Source organism: Podarcis filfolensis, assembly GCF_964270895.1.
Source record: "Podarcis filfolensis genome assembly, chromosome: 3".
Taxonomy (NCBI): domain Eukaryota; kingdom Metazoa; phylum Chordata; class Lepidosauria; order Squamata; family Lacertidae; genus Podarcis; species Podarcis filfolensis.
This window is the reverse complement of record NC_139606.1, coordinates 52,541,200-52,558,596: the sequence shown is the minus strand read 5'-3', so window position 1 is coordinate 52,558,596 and position 17,397 is coordinate 52,541,200. Positions and strand designations below refer to the sequence as shown.

Sequence of the window (17,397 nt, the reverse complement as noted above, 5' to 3'; positions counted from 1 at the left end):
ACCAATACAAAAGGGTTAATAAAAGCTAAAGAATACACCCTGAATCTAATTGAGATCTCCGGTGTACTTGAACTTCCTGATTATCTTGCTTCCCTCATTATGTTATTTTAGAAAAATTTCTGTAAGTAAGAAAAAAAAATATGCCTGTTTTCTCTGTGGTGGATGTAGAAACAGCATTAATAACACAAGCTTGAACAAAATAATAGGCATTGAAATGCTGATTTCAAGAACAAGACATAATGAGAGTGAAGGAAGCTGTGCATTACTTCTTGTGTGAGCTCTGTGTGTGAAAGGAAGGCATTTTATAGGTCTTATCATTGTGAAACATCAGAATGGTTTATTGCAACGTCCTTGTGTGTTGATGATTTTGTGTCAGTTATAGATAAAATGATGAATAGAAAACCATGTAGGTGTGTGTGTGTGTGTCTTGGCTGCTCTTGCACACATGTGTGTATACAAGAAATGTATGAAAATGGTTTCCCAGACACCATTGAGGCCCAGACATACATAGTTGCAGAGATGAATGTGCTTTTAGACCTCTGGTGTACATTATATTGGTGTTCATTCTATGGTCTTTGTTAGCTTTGATTGTGGCAGAGGTGTGAACCGATTTATTTGGTCAGGTTATATTTCCTCCCTTTCCTTTTCCTCCGTTGCTGGGCACCTCCAGACTGTGTCACTGTTTCCTGCTGAAATTCAATCACAGACCATCAAATTCAGGCTACACAATTAGAATTGATTTGGAACTATTTTGCAAGAAATTTACTTCTCAAAATCAGATTTTTTGCAATAAGAAAAGTACAGTAACAGTGAAAGGCCCTGAAAAGTGCGGGATAACATTTGCTGAACTCCCTGCACACAAATCAGAACAAATCCTCAATAAAGAGCTAGTGTCCTCTTATTTTCATGCAAACAAATTAGTATGAATGTTCAATAAGCAGGTTGCCTGGAAGTACCTCCTCTCTAACTTTTTGTCCTACTTTCGATGTCTCATTTTGTGTTATCCCTTTGCCTACATATTAAATCCTAACAACCCTTCCCAGAGTTGGGGAAAGAACTACCGTATTCAGCATGAAATATAGATCTGGTACAGCATAGCTTTCATAGGGACCCAAGTACATGCATGCAGTTCAGGAAACTAGGTATAGTGACAGCACCAGTTAAACAAAGGTTGATGCTTGAAACTGGAAGGAAGCTAGGAGCATCATCTGGTGCTTTGAGGGGCCAAGGAGGGACCTCCTACACTTTTTAATTTAATACAAATTAAGGCATTTGATTGAAATAGGTCAGCACTTACTCATCTTGGTTTATTGGTTCATTACTTGTATAGAAGATTGGATAAAAGAAAATGAAATGTAGATATGAATGAATAACCCTGTAAAAATCAAATATTCAAAAAAGAAACTCATGATGAGCAGATTTTAAAATGAATTGCAGAAATTGCTTGAGCATAGTGTTGTCTTGAGCAAAGTCTGTCTTGTTGATCTCCAAAAACTCATTTTCATTTACCTGGGCTGTTTCTACATATGTTACTACATGCATGCATGTATGGAAGTAATTTCCACAGGTATTCTGAAATCTCATGTAATGCTGAAGCAGAGAACTCAGTAGCACTTGGTTGTAACAGAAGAGCAGGGAAGCCATTCGCTCCTTTCCTTCTATGGAGAGACCTTCTGAGACCATCCACAAGCTCCTTTAGCACCCTTGGGTTAAGCTCATCAGACCCTGGAAATTTGAATTCATTTAAAGTAGCTAGGTGTTCCCTTACTACCTATTTTTCCTGTCTTGGGCTGCAGCACCCTCCTTACATTGTTTATTCTATTATCACAAGGTTGGGCACCGCTTTCCTTTTGGGTGAAGATAAGAGACAAAGTAGGTGTTGAGCAGTTCTGCCTTCTCTCTGTCACCCAATAGCATTTCTCCATCTTCTCCACTGGGAATTACTTTCCCAGGGCATTTCAATCACAGTGTTGTGTTTGAGAGATGTTGAAATAACAATGTGTTTTACCCCTGTTATATGGGGATAAAATAGAGCTGCAGATTTAACATATCAGATTTGGACCCAAATAAAAAATTGAATCAAAACAACACAGATCAGGATGCTCTCAAACACGGCAGATACAAGGCAAATCTTGTGGTCACTGCTCACCCCTATTAAATACTTCTGAAATTGTGGCTACCCTTCCACTCTATCAAATTCCAGAGTGCGCTCCTCTGAGCTCTTTGCAATTGTTTAGAATATCTTGCCAGACTTCTAATGTCAAAGCAAAGTAGAACAAGGCTGACATTTGAAGCACATGGTGGCATTTTCTCTCCTCCTGTGGTGTGATGTAGCTATCTATTGCTCAAGTTCAAAAAGGAGACATTAGCGTTACAAGAATGGCTTTGTGTAAGAGATTTTTTTAAAAAACCAGTTCAGTTTTTAAAATATGGCTTATTTTTTTAAGTGCAGTTCCTTTAAAAATGAAATAAAAATGTTTTCTTATAACTAATAGTGTTATGAAGGAGTCTTAATCCAGGCTTGCACCTGCAGGCTGTTTTTGTTTTGTTTTTTAACAATGCTCTCTTGGTTAGACCTTTTCTTTTTTTGCTATATTAGGGTGGGGAATTCTTTTCAGCCTAATGGTTATATGCTCTCAGCAGGAGCCTTCTAAGAGCTGCATGTTGGTAGAGGCAGAGGCAGAAATTGGTGTAACAATGGATGTGGCTCTTACCTTTGTACAGTGGGCTTCATTCCAGCCATGCAAAAGTTGGAAGTTTCTACACACTCACACCCACACACTGTCAATTGAGGCAAGCGGGAAGCATTATCACAGCTCCAGTCACACAAGGGCACTCAAGGAGGATGCGGAGGAGAGAGAGAGTGAGGGGTGTGGCCTGGGAATAAGACATGTGGCTTGGGAAGGAGATGTGGCCTAGGGAGAGTCCTGAGGGCCAGATAGAGACACCTGAAGTGCCGCCTTCATGTCTGGGCCTCAGGTTCCCCACTATGTGCAATCAGGTATTGGAATTGGCATTGGTTATCATAGCTATCATTCTTACTTACGTTTCACCTAACACTTGAACCAACACAACTTTCTCATGCGCCTCTGTTTTACTCCTCACTTTGTCCTGATACTTTGAAGATTGTTTGTTCAGCTTTGCATTTTATAACTGGTTTTACCTACCTAATAGCCATAGTCGACAAGGAATTTCACAAAGTAAAGTGAGTGGACTGGTAAAGTGAGGTATGCTTAGCTCTGCCCATCTCACTTGAGTGTTTGTGCTTGGTAGTCAGCTGTTTACATCCTCTAGTTTTCAAGGAGTTGTATATCATTGCAAGGTGAATAATGTGAACAGAACTTGCAAGATTTTCTCACACTATATCTGTGGTGTCTTGTCCCTTTATTCCTTGCCATCAGATATCTTTAAGATGAGGACATAATATGATGGAGAGTAGGATGCTAATGTTTGGACCCTCACAGCTGTCCATAAGGCCTGACACACAGTGGCAACAACAGGTGTGATTTTCTCTCATCTCCTCCCTTCAGATATGGCAGCACATTCCTTAGTGTTTGATTTGCTGAATCCTCTGCAAAGGTAGATAGTGTATATAGCACCGGTCAGCCTGAAGTGTTGTCATTGCCTTGCTTTGACCGGTGCTGCCTTGGCTGACAGTAGTCAGCTGTGTTCATTAGACCCATTGTCAGGCCCATCCCAATGGAACAGTGGTGGGGACCCTTAGATCCACAGGCCAAACTTGGCTTGACAGGACTTCAGATTTGGCCCACAAGGCCATTTTCATCAAACCATGCCCATAGAGATGCAGCTGCCGGTGCACATTTGGGTTCACTCCTGGTTGCATATTTGCAATGGAAAGCAGAATTCAACTGATGATAGGCAGTAGAGCAGAAGTCTGCTGAAGGTCCCTACTTTGGGACTTCAGAGCATCCAGTCACCTGTTGTTATTTTGATGTCAGGTGATCAACAGGTAGGTACACCTGCACACATGCTAAAATTGGTCTGTGGAGCCAAAAGGGTTCTCCAACGCTGCAGTAGAAGAAACACAGGGTGAAAGCTGCCTTTAAGCCACAGTCCTCTCTGCCAAGAAAAATAGGCTTTCCCCAAGGTGGGCTACACAGCACAGCAGTTAAGAAGCAATGTGGAGTTGGTTATGACAGTGGAGAGGAGGACACCTCAAACAGGTTGAGGAAGGAGCAGAGATGTGGCTTTCCATAAAATTTTGAATGGAAATTTTGCATATGGTATTGTACTTTGCATCAGAAAGTTTTCAGTTTGCACTGGAAAATGCCCTAGAGACTCATTTATTTTGAAATGTTTCTTTTACTTTTAATATTGTATTTTGCAATGGGCATTCATTCATTATTAATAGTGAACTCAGAAAATGGAAAATTTTGCTTTTCCAGAAAGTTTTCTGCAGCTGAAAATAGGGTGATTAGGAACAGACAGGTCGTGTCACAAGAGAAGATGGGGGCCTGCAGGAGATCATCAGAGTCCAGATTGGGTGACTCTCTGCAACCATTTTAAATCAGCTATGGCAGGAAAACTGTTGAAGCCAGTTTTGTCTTCACAGTGTGTATCAGAAGTTCTAGATAAAGCCTCTCTTACACAAAGAGGCTACCAAACCACTACAAAACCAAGAGAAGTCTGTTGTTATGCTGCTTCAGCTGTAAGTTAACATTTCCTGTATTCAGTACAGCTATCTGTATTCCACCACATTGTTGGTTGGAGTGGTACACACCATTATACTGATTTCCTGTGTTGCTTTTCTAATTCCTTCTAATGCTGTTTTTAGTTCATTAGAGCTGTGTCAGGATAGATTCTAACAGCAATATTTTATGCACTCCACAATCATCATGGTTTTTGGCAGTCTCTTCATTCACTCACCAAAAGTTGTTGTCCTTTAACATGGTTGGGCAAAACAGCTGCTTTTCTAATGGGAAGAAAGTGATGTAAAGATTTGACCACTTCGAATTACCCTACCCCAAGTTAACTATAGCTAGATCCCACTGGCTGTCCTGGCTTATGGGATAGCCGCGCGCAGCCTCTCCCTGGCAAGGGGAGCCTTCATCCCTCAAGAGCCGCACTCCCTTTAAAGAGCACACAGAATGTGTGTGCATCTCTTGGGGGCTTTTCCCCGAGGAGAAAACACATGCTCCATGCGGTTCTTTAAAGGGAGCGCTGAGCAGAGCCTCCTGCCTGCATTCTCTCCATAAGACGCACACACATTATAGAGAGAAAAATATGGTACCTTATGTATACAAGATAATATTTATTTCTTATCTATCATATATGGGCCTTGCACATACAACTACTAATTTGTATTTGTTATGTTTGTGCATCCTATGCCGCACTGTTTATTTCCTAGCAAAATTTGAATTTTAAAAGAACCTTATTTACCAAGACAGTAATTTGCAAGTTGTGCCGTTTAGAGCTATGCAGCAGAGGGGTAACAATTAACACATTGTAGAGAAGAGTGGGGATGTAGTCTATGTTACATAGAAGGTCTATAACAGAAACCTATTGAGTACATTTTTAAAGTACTACAGTGCCAGGAAGTGCCAAAGGATATTTGGACACATGAAAATGCGTCCAGCTGCTTAGAGAAGAAAAAGACCCTAGTAGGATTGTATTTTGTCCATTAGGCATCTGTCAGCAAGTAGACACTATGAATCCAATATTACTATGACATTAAAAAAGCAACCAATAAGTTTTATAGATTCGTTTCACAGAGTTAATTGCATTTTTACAGCATGATCCTTTGCATGTCTAACTGGAAGTAAGCCACACTGAGTTTTCAAGTAACTGCGCTTAGTGTTGCTGCCATAGAAAAGTAATCTCTTTCAGGCAATATTTCTTTTCATGCCGTTGAGCTCTAGACTAAGAATAGGATTGCTATGAAAAATGAACGGTTTGAACAGCTGGGACTCACAGTTGCTTGCTCTGACACTTTTCCTTTTTCTTTTTTTGGAGAGAGTATGTGAGGGACGAATCTTCAAACACGATGTTGATGCTGGCTCCCTATAGGGAATTTAGCTATTGAGAATCCGTTTTGTGGAACATTTGCTACATGTCAGCATTCTGAACTTCAGAGTAAATATTATAGTTCCCCAAGGTTTCCTTCCTCTGAAGCAAGGCCTGAAATAAAATTATATTAACAAATGAAAACCTTTTGTGTGTCATCATCACTTACAGCTATATATGTCCAATACATGCAAAGAAAATAAATATCTGAAAAGCACACAATATGCATTCCCAAAACTTGAGCTTTGATGGCCCTATACACTAAAACCATTTAACTAGGAAGGCCCTAGGACTTGTCCATGTGCACAGAATATTCTCTCATGGGCACAAAAGGCTTTTCAGGGCTGCGGTACAAATAAGAAGAATTGGATTATGCTGTGGCATGTCATCAAAAATGTATGTTCTGTGTAGACAGTGAAGGAAGCTGTGTAGAAAGCTTTAATGAAGGAAAATTGTAAATCCCAATGTGTAGGGATGCCATGTGTGATAATCACATGGCTGTGGTGGGAAGGTAAAGGGCATTTCCGTGTGCTTTGGCTTCTGTCATGGTGTTCTGTTGCACCAGAAGCGGTTTAGTCATGCTGGCCACATGACCTGGAAAGCTGTCTGCAGACAAACACCTGCTCCCTCAGCCTGAAAGTGAGATGAGCGTCACAGCCCCATAGTCGCCTTTGACTGGACTTAACTGTCCAGGGGTCCTTTACCTTTACCTATTTACCTATTTTACTTTATGCAAGATTTACAGGAGCCAGTAGACTGCATGCAGTTGTGTCTTTGCAGGCATAACATGTATGTGCACAAGGTGTAGTAGGCAGATATTAAGTCAGAACGTTGTTTTGTGTGTGGGTTTTAACACTCTTTCCTGCGCTGAATTGCTTTCCAGACAGGAAATGTATCACATTGTGACAGAGCACTCATGCGAACCACAAACGCTCTTGAGTCTAGGCCGATGAAAAACATCAACCTAGCAAGAAGTAAGAAGCCAGCCATAGGCCCAGTAAGTGCATGAATTGTCTTGGATCCAAATGTGAATTGCAGTCCACAAAAAATTCTAATGCTGGTTGTAAATATAAGTAGATTACTGTATTTTTTGAATTACAGTTCTAAAATATTGGATAAATATATGTTCTCCTTGAAAGCAACAGGAATTTTGGACTTGCAACATGGACAGACATTTTGCTCTTATGTTTCTTAAGCACACAATATTTTAAGGAATGGTAGGGTGTATGGACCCATCACCACTGGACCCATCACCTCCTGGCAAATAGAAGGGGAAGAAATGGAGGCAGTGAGAGATTTTACCTTCTTGGGCTCCATGATCACTGCAGATGGTGACAGCAGCCACGAAATTAAAAGACGCCTGCTCCTTGGGAGAAAGGCGATGGCAAACCTAGACAGCATCTTAAAAAGCAGAGACATCACCTTGCCAACAAAGGTCCTTATAGTGAAAGCCATGGTGTTCCCAGTAGTGATGTATGGAAGTGAAAGCTGGACCATAAAGAAGGCTGATCGCCGAAGAATTGATGCTTTTGAATTATGGTGCTGGAGGAAACTCTTGAGAGTCCCATGGACTGCAAGAAGATCAAACGCATCCATTCTTAAGGAAATTAGCCCTGAGTGCTCATTGGAAGGACAGATCGTGAAGCTGAGGCTCCAATACTTTGGCCACCTCATGAGAAGAGAAGACTCCCTGGAAAAGACCCTGATGTTGGGAAAGATTGAGGGCACAAGGAGAAGGGGACGACAGAGGACGAGATGGTTGGACAGTGTTTTCAAAGCTACAAACATGAGTCTAACCAAACTGCGGGAGGCAGTGGAAGACAGGAGTGCCTGGCGTGCTCTGGTCCATGGGGTCACGAAGAGTCAGACACGACTAAACGACTAAAGAACAAGGGTGTAGTTCAGTCTTGACCATGGGGTGGCTCATGGTAACACTGCTACAAATAATGTGAAATGCAATTCTTAAATCTACCTTCTTAGTTAAATCTATTACTTGTGGACATGCTTTAGCCCTGATACTCAGTGGTATAGATGAGGGAAGGTGGTTCTAATGAACTACTGTGAAGCACAGCTCTGTAAATGGGCTTCCTAAAATAATATCAGAAAAGCCTTCTATTTCAATCAGACTGCTTGTCTGACATCAGAAGGGAAGGGAAGGGGAAGAACACATGATATGCCTGCAAAATGCCCCAGGTTCAGTTCCCAGGATCCCCAGTTAGAAGGATCACAGATACCAGCCTGGGAAAGACTTGACCCAAGACCTTGGAGAGGTGATACCAATTAGAACAGACAGTACAGTGGAGGATGGAACAATGGTCAGAGTTGGTGTAATGCAACTTCATACCTTCAATTCATGATTCTGAAATTCAACAAAGCTCATCTTGTTGTTTGTTTAAAAAAAAAAAGCAAAATCCTCAGAATGAAATCACACTTAAATAACAGTAAAGCTCCAAGTAAAGTTACAGGGTAAACAGTGTTTCCGTGCTCTGTGGCTTCCGTCACGGTGTTCTGTTGCACCAGAAGCGATTTAGTCATGCTGGCCACATGACCCGGAAAGCTGTCTGCAAACGCCTGCTCCCTCGGCCTGAAAGCAAAATGAGCACCGCACCCCATAATCGCCTTTGACTGGACTTAACCGTCCAGGGGTCCTTTACCTTTTACCTTACAACTCATGCAAATAATATAGTGGTTTTTTAAAAATTGAAAGGCCAAACAAGATATTAATCAGAAAAAGGCTGAATTGAAATACATGCCAAGAGAATGGATCCAGTGAGTGTCTCTAGTACATCCCATAGCCTGAGGGGAACCACCAGGAAGGACCATTGTCTGAAGGAAAGGGTACTCTTAACAGGACCACCTCTAATGATCTTAAAGTGTATGGAGAGATGGTGGTTCTTAAGATAACCTGGTACTAAATGATGTAGATGTTAATAGTAAATAAATACCATCATTTCTGCAGTGTTTGAGAACCAGAATAGATATTGAGAACAGAATGTAATATGTTTCCAGTGGCCGCTCTGGTTTGCAACATCTGAACACAATAAAAAGTTACTATACCTTGGTCTGAGCCTATGTCTGTGATCTAGCAACTGGAGTCTTGTAACTCTAGCAGCCCCAGTGCATCTTCGGAGCTCTGCTTCTGTGATTCTTTTTTGAACAAAAGACAAAGGCTTCTGCTGTTCTTTCCTACATGAAGAAAAAAGCTTGGCTTGTGAGGTAGATTTCTCAACACACACACACACGAGAGAGAGAGAGAGAGAGAGAGAGAGAGAGAGAGAGCCTCTCTGTACAAAAACAGAAAGTCCTTTTAAATTTGATTAAATCCTTAGTAGATTTAAAGGAATGAAATGGCCTGCAAAATGCATTTAAATTTTTTTAATTAGTATGTGCAAGTGGACAGTGATGTTCTTCTTCTCTTGGAAAGTGATTTGTACTGGGCACTTGATCTGTGGACCATATGAACTGTGTGGCTGATAGACTAGTAGTAACTGCAGTAGATACTGCAGCAAAATATTATTTCCCTGATTAGAACACAACAGAGAGAGTCCTAAGCAATCAGCTCTGAAATGAAAAATGATTGATAATACTGCGCAAGTATAAGAATGCTGCTGTGTTCAGCACAGTTTTGCTGGAAACACAGTGAGATTCTGTGTCTGCTGGTGGCAGAATATGTGTAATGGAACAAGAACTTGTAAGTTGTAAGTTTGTTGGGATTCAAAAGAGTTTTCAAGTTGTGAAATGTGATTCCTTAAAAAGGGCAGTCACCAAGTATGGTTCAAGCTATAAACAACTCACTCTATTGACATAAGTTCATTCATTGAAAGAATCCTATAAATGGGGTTTTTGTTCCCATCTGCAAAATGCTTGGTATGTGTCTGCCTCATAGTATGTGCCTGTTTCAGTGTGAGCTCTTGCCTCCTCAAGGGCAAGCGGGGAAGACTATATAGTGAATTATTTCTAATGCAGTTATTTTAGCTATCTTGTAAGGAGTTATAATTTTTAGGTTTGACTTTCACATAAGGCAAACTATAAATTTAAACAAATGAATTAACACTCTTGACAGTGTTTACATGATTATTTGTTTTGGAATAACATCAATCCCTGATCTTGTCTTGGTTTCAATATTTGTTGTGGTTGGAGGAGGGGGGGGATCAGCAGCTAAAACGATTTTAAAGAGAAAGCAGGGGTTGTTGACTTGTGTTTCTTTCATTCAGTGTAAAGAGGTGATATCTGAATAAAAATGGAGGCAAGTGGAACATGCAATGAATTGTTTAGTGTGCCACAATGGCTGATTGGCATTCTGTGACCCCTGAGCATGCTTTCAATGCTCTAAGTCTGTACACAGTTTGTGACAAGTTTAGAAGGCAACTGTCTTCCTGTTAACTTTGGTAGCCTCCTGGATTCCTGGCCTACTATATTTATTTAACTTTTTTTGTATTATGCTAGAACTTTTTATACCCAAGGAATTATTAAAACTTTCATTCTCATAAATGATAAAACGCTCTTTCTAACTGGAGGGAAACAGTAGTTTAAGAAAGTTGAACACAGTGTGAGAGAAGCATTGTTTCTCATGGTATACATCCTCATTTATTTTGACCTGCTGCCATCTTCGGCCAGATCTGTTCTGCAGATTTAAAAAAACCTACCAAAAAGTTGTGACCAGATAGAACAGTGGGATTAGTATACATGCCACGGGCAGTAATACTTTTCCCATCCCAATTTCAGCACTCATAAGAGGGAGAAAAAACACCATACTCTGTCTGCCGTTTATAATATGCAATTTAGAAAGCTCTACAAACAGCAACAAAACAGTTCATCTCAAATCTAATGAGTACAAATATCTTCTGCAACCTAAGCATAGCCCCTTGCTTGAATGTTTTGTTGTCTTAATTTCTTAATCAGACCACTGAATTTAAATGCTTAAATCTTAGCAAATTTTTTACAGATTGAATTGTTCAGACTTGCAAGGCACAGCTAGGAGGTAACAGTGGCAATTAAGGGAGCTACTTGAGGCATGCCTAAAGGCTTGTGTGTCCTGCAGGACTTTCTTGGAAAATCAACATCCATCCATCATGCTGTAGCATAAACTGATTCTGAAGCACTATTGAACTTCAAAAGTGGTGTAGCATGTAGTATGTGAGACTGATGTTGTGGGCCCCAGGCACAGTAAAGCAATGGGTGGTGGGCCAAGGCATGGTGAAATTGCAAATAAACAGAGGACAACCACTTGGGATATAAAACAGGCCACAACTTTATTGATTACAGGCACATGCCTTGGGTGTGTATCCTGACTCAAATCCCTGTCTGCTGCTTTATTGTTTGACAGGATTAACCGAGCTTAAGGGTTGCCCTATGATGTACATCAAATCAGGGCAATCCCGCTCAATATTGGTGATGCTGTGGCCCTTCAGTGCCCATCTGGGTGTCTGGACAGAAGCACCCCCACCCTAGATTCCTTTAACAGGATACCTTGATTTCTTGGACGGGGGGGGGCGCTCCCAGCCCACCATCCATACAGACTAAGGATCCAACCTAATACTTTATCCACCACACAAGTTAGTCCCTTCCTACTGACTCACTGCCAAACCAATTGCATCTTCAACCAATCCCTGCTGCTATTACACACATTGAGCAGCTAGCCCTCATTTCCCCCTGCAGAAAGTGCACCCCAGTGGGTCTGTATAGAGCCCCATTGTCAAATCTAATGCCAAGGTGACAAATCACCTGACCCTAGAGTGCCAACACTGCGTGCTGCACTACCCTGTTCATTTTCTTCCAAGTGTGATTGACTTGTGCAGGCTTCAAAGCACCGCTCCCGTTCTGGCATTCCAATGGTTCTGACCATATAATTGTCATTACAGTTATGATCAGGGCATCTGGGGAGCCCACCACTGCAGTGCACAATGTCAGCCAAGGCAGCAGGCCATCCCATGTCATACCCCTTAGGCCAAGTCATCGGCTCTGGATCCATTCCAGTCCGGCTTCCGCGCTGGTCATGGGACCGAGACGGCTCTGGTTGCCCTAACAGATGATCTTCGTAGACAGCTGGATCGAGGCGGGTCGGGGCTGCTGATTCTTCTAGATCTGTCAGCAGCTTTTGACATGGTCGATCACGAACTCCTGGACCACCGCCTTGCCGACGTGGGGATCCAGGGCACAGTCCTTCAATGGCTGCGCTCGTTTCTCTCTGGTTGGGGACAGAGGGCGGCGCTTGGGGGGGAATTGTCATCGCGCCACTCCTTGCTGTGTGGAGTACCTCAGGGTGCGATACTCTCCCCGATGCTTTTCAACATCTTTATGCGCCCCCTCGCCCAGCTTGTCTGGAGTTTTGGGCTGGGTTGCCATCAGTATGCCGATGACACCCAACTCTATCTGTTGATGGATGGTCATCCTGACTCGGCCCCAGACACACTGACCAGATGTTTGGAAGCTGTGGCTGGATGGTTACGTGGGAGCCGGTTGAAGCTAAATCCTTCGAAGACAGAGGTCCTGTGGCTGGGACGGGACGATATGGGATTGGGGGGGCAACTCCCATCTCTTGCGGGGGCGCAATTAGTGCCAGCACTGTCCGTTAAGAGTTTGGGTGTAATCTTCGACACCTCCCTTTCCATGGAGGCGCAGATTGCAGCTATAACAAAGGCGGCATTTTTCCATCTCCGCCAAGCTAAGCAGTTGGCTCCTTACCTCTCTCACCCTGACCTAGCCACTGTGATCCATGTGACGGTCACCTCCAGACTGGATTATTGTAACTCGCTCTACGTGGGGCTGCCCTTGAGACTGACCCAGAAATTCCAGCGGGTGCAGAATGCTGCAGCGAGACTCCTTACGGGGTCTTCGCTGCAAGATCACATTCACCCAGTGCTATACCAGCTGCACTGGCTCCCGGTGGAGTACAGGATCAGGTTTAAGGTGCTGGTTTTAACCTTTAAAGCCCTATACGGCCTAGGACCCTCATACCTACGGGACCGCCTCTCCTGGTATGCCCCACAGAGAAACTTACGGTCTTCAAATAAAAACATCTTGAAGGTCCCAGGCCACAGAGAAGTTAGGCTGGCCTCAACTAGAGCCAGGGCTTTTTCGGCTGTGGCTCCGATCTGGTGGAACACTCTGTCACAAGAGACTAGGGCCCTGCGGGACTTGACATCTTTCTGCAGGGCCTGCAAGACAGAGCTGTTCCACCAGGCCTTTGGCCAGGGCACAGCCTGACTCCCTCCCTTGGCAATCTTCGCGGAGCTCTGGCCCAATGGTTGCCAGTGGCTTGATACAAATTAATTTTATAATGAATGATTTTAGAATGTTGTTTGTGCTGTACTTTTGTACTGTTTTATTGTTGTTAGCCGCCCTGAGCCCGGCTTCGGCTGGGGAGGGCGGGATATAAATAAAATTTATTATTATTATTAGTAGTAGTAGTAGTAGTATGGGCTCAGGCATTCAGACCAAGATGTTGGCCCCATTGTGTCCAGCGCACAATGCTGTGAACGCAGATCCACACACCTACCCCTGGTGGCCTGGAGACTTGCTCTGACACTGAGACTTTGGGTTCTCATTCACTTTCTTGCCGACTCCTACATACTTGCAACTGTCTATGACTGGAAGCCGTAGTGCTACCTGGAATGAGAAGGATACTATAAAACATGCCTGGTATTTTCATGTGTTTCTGGCAGTATCTGCGGTACTCTGAAGCCACTTAAGAGAAGGTTGGATAGACATTTCTTCTATTCACTTTAAGGCCATGATTCAGTAGTGTGCTTCTGTTCATTTGCAGGCCATATTTCATTCATGACCAGTTCCTCACCACTTAATTATGTGATACAGTTGTGTTTGCCACTTCATTTCAAACATGATCTACTTTATTATGAAATGTTTATCATTGCAATTCTTAGATGCATTAAGATATGTATAGTATTCTCTTTGTTTTTCAAGGGTGCTTTGGTCATATGAAAACTATCCTACATGATAGCACCTGACATCTACCTAAAACAAGGAAAGCAGTTTGTCTTGCTATCTTGATTTCACCACTATAACATTTTGCATTGTCAGGAGAAAGATCTGGCTTGTCTAGACTTGCTGTATATAGTAATATTGTTGTGATGTTACAGTTTGCTGATGCTTGGGGAAAGAGATAATTTCCCTCAGAAGATTCCTGGTTGCTGTGTTTGGAGTCACCCTACTGATCCTACCTTTCGGTTTGGGCTTTTTTCATATTATAGAACCTTAATTATTGCAATTATTGTTTTAAAGCATGAATGGAAAACCTGTGGCCCTCCAGACTACAGCTTCCATCATTCCTGGCCATGCTCTATGCTACTGATGGCAGTTGTAGTTCAGTAATATCCAGAGAGGTTAGCCATCCCTGTTTCAATTGTACGTCAATTTTTATTTCAATGTGAGCTGGGTTTTTGTATTGCTTTGTCATTCTCTTTGGAATCCTTTGGAATTAAGGGCAATCTAAAGATCTAATAAATAATAATAGGTATTATCATTATCTAAAGCAACATATATCTACTGGAATCATAAAGGGCCCAAGCCTTTCCAGTTCTGCTAAGCATCTTTCATAGTTACGATTACGTTTGTCTTTTCAGCATCTGTTGGTGCCCTTTAGGTGGAAAATTCCTTTTGTATTCATATTGGATTTGAACTTGTTCTTACGTATGCAATTGTTTATATATTTTTAATTGTTTTGCAAAATCACTTTGAAATGCTTCATAGGAAATGATTCATAAACGAAACAAATAATCACAATAATATAATAATACCATTTTGGGGAACAAATATTGATCTGTCCTTATCAGTGCTTCTTCTGGACTGTTTTTAGCTGCTACCCATAAGTAGCAACATAACAGCAAAAACTGAGAACTGTATTCCCAGAGATAGCTTGTGATTTTCCCCACACACAAAGCACTAAAGGTGGCTAACAATAAAAACATAACATAGATAATATAATTACAAATTAGAGCACTCACTTGCATCTTCATTTGGTAGCAGTACAAATGATTTACAGTACATAATAATAGAAATAATATTAGGGAATGCTTCAACTTGATTAATATTCCAAATCCAGAGTTTGGGAGTGAGGAGGAAGGGGGCAGAGGAACGTAATGAGCTAGAGTTCCTTCATAGAATCATGGAGTTGTAGAGTTGGAAGGGACCCTGAGGGCCATGTGTCAGAGTTGCTTAAATCAGATTCAGTGGCCTTCAGCGTTTCATGGTTTCGGTTTTCCATTCCAGATTTAATAAACCATACTTTTTTAAGCTGGGAAGAACTATCCTGGTTAATTTACCAGCATTAAACCAGGGTTCCACATTTTGAGGAGAGAGGAGGAGATGTGAGCCCTGTGCGTGTTCCTGGTTTCATAAACCATGGTTTATGATGCCTGGAGCATTACATCTGAACCAATATCTTCTGTATTAGCATGGCCTAGACTTGCAAACAAAAATATCTTGCTACCACTGTAAGGGCTGCCTCTTGGAATCTGAATATATCATATTGTATTCAGCTTTTCTTCAAATTAGTTCCATTTTTTAAAATTAAGAAAAAGGGTGAGGTTATCTAACCAATTTCATTGGCAGTTATGGCAAGCATTTTTCTTTTGCAAAAGCTGAGCTACTGTGTAGCTAACAAGCTAATTAACATAAGCAAGATAATTCTTTGCAGATTTATTAGAGTTTCTGAGCAGAGCAGGAAGAAGTCAGAGGGAAATAAGAAATTCCAGTAATTATTGTTTTCTGCTTTGCAGAATGTGATCTGAATGAAATCAAGTAATAAAACATCTCATTTATCTTTAGACTTTCCTTTCACTGTGGTTTGGGTGTAGAAGGATTCTAGGTCAGGGGAAAATATAGTTGTGGCCTTGGTTTTCAAATCTATTAGACATGGGGAAAAAATTTCTCCTTAGTGTTTATAGCTGGGGAGCGGTGGACAGTAGAAATGCACACATTGAGGCTTTGGCTCATAATATATATCTATATATTTCTTTATCTGAGTTTTCTATCTACTTCAGTACTGATCTGTCACAAAATACACTCTGAAATAGTAATCTGGCCTCCCAAAAATAAGTGAATCAGCATCAGTCTGTAAGAATACACTACTTATTGTTTATTCTGTACATACACCACAGCTCTTTTCATACTTAATTTATGTGCCCACATACTTAATTTAGTTTGCTGAACAAATCAGATATCACTCCATTGGTTTGTCAACATAATCTTTTTTTTAAAAAAACTAGTCTTGCTACTAGTAGTTCAGAAAACACAAGTCCAATATGGTAGGGTATGAACATCCCTGAATACAGTGGGTTTTGTTTCTGAGCATAACCAAGCATAGGATTGTGCCGCATGTTCTTAAGTTACAACATCATAATTTGTTGATCACTGTTTTGGGGTACTTGAAACAAAAAGATTTCTACTTCATTCTTACAAAGCAAAGCCTCTAGGAGCATGTGATTCAACCATAGCCAACATATTATTTAAACATGACCATAATACATTAAAAAAATCAAAATAAAACAGAGCAGCAGAAAAAGAATGGCTTAGATTTGAAGAAGAAAAAATACACAAATAGAAGCTCATGGAAGGGTTTTTTCCTTTCCCTCTGAACACCCTCCCCTTTGTGCTGTGAAAAGGTTCCTGAACAGCATGAGAATGGCATGGGGAGCTGGTGTTGGAAGAAGGAATTACCCAAAATCAGACAGAGGCATTTTGCATGAGGGAAACTCTCATTTTGCACAATTCAAAAATTCACTTTGTGATTCTTAGGATGCAAACGATTGCAAGTCAAGTTAAAACACACTGTAAAAGCCAGCAACAAAAAGATTTGCCCCCACCCGAAGAGTCTTTACCTGATACCCAGAAGATGCTGGAAAACTTCCGTGGGGAGAGAGTGTCACAGGCAGGGCAGCTGTCACAGGTTACAACCTGCCTAACATCTAAAGAGGGACCCAAAGACTAACCTCCAAGGAGAATCTTAATTGCAGGGCATGCTAATGAGGGATGAAGTCATATCTTGTGTGTGTGTGTGTGTGTGTGTGTGTGTGTGTATCATTAAAACATAGATAATAGAACTCTTTTTACATATGCCGTTCAAAATATATTTTAAAAACTCCCCTGTGAAGCACTCTTGCAACTCATGCAGAGACTCGGTTTTATTTATGTATGTATTTATGTTGTATATTTATGTATTTACATTCATATCCTGCCTTTCTTTCATCATGGAACGCAAGGTGGAAATACATGTGGTTCCCAGGCAATCTCTCATCCAAGCACTGACCAGACGGAGGCAATGGCCTCACATGCCTTCATTCAGACCATACCCTGAGATATATTTAGAGACCGCTATAACTCTTGCCTCCCCAACATCTGCCCTGGGTACTCGGC

General features: G+C 41.5%; 1 protein-coding gene across 26 annotated transcripts in view; it reads left to right on the top strand.

The window, feature by feature from the left end:
• The window catches only part of FYN (FYN proto-oncogene, Src family tyrosine kinase), a 105,885-nt gene that overhangs the window by 32,042 nt on the left and 56,446 nt on the right, over positions 1-17,397 (top strand). The gene's annotated exons all lie outside the window — the stretch shown is intronic.